We start from the raw sequence: 362 nt of genomic DNA on the forward strand, positions 1-362 counted from the left end.
TTGTCTTTTGACTTCCTTATCTTAGGGGGCTTCTCAGTGCTGGAACGTTCTACACCCAAACTGGTTTTTGGTGTGCTCTGAAATGCATAACCAGTAATATCCAAACCACAAGAGACAGCTTTGCATGGTTGCTATTTATATAAAATCTTGGAATGGTTTGGGTTGGAAAGGGCCTTAAAACCCATCCAGCCCCACTCTGCCATGGGCAGGGACACCTTCCAGTATCCCAGTTGCTCCAAGTCCTGTCCAACCTGGCCTTGGATCCACTTCCAGGGATCATCTGGAAGAATGATGATCATCATCTCTGAAGAAGGAAACTTGCAGTGACCCACATGCGTTTGGAGGGAAAGGAAACCTGTGGA

This window comes from Corapipo altera, unplaced genomic scaffold (assembly GCF_003945725.1).
Source record: "Corapipo altera isolate COAL_440 unplaced genomic scaffold, ASM394572v1 113, whole genome shotgun sequence".
NCBI classification, from domain to species: Eukaryota; Metazoa; Chordata; class Aves; order Passeriformes; family Pipridae; genus Corapipo; species Corapipo altera.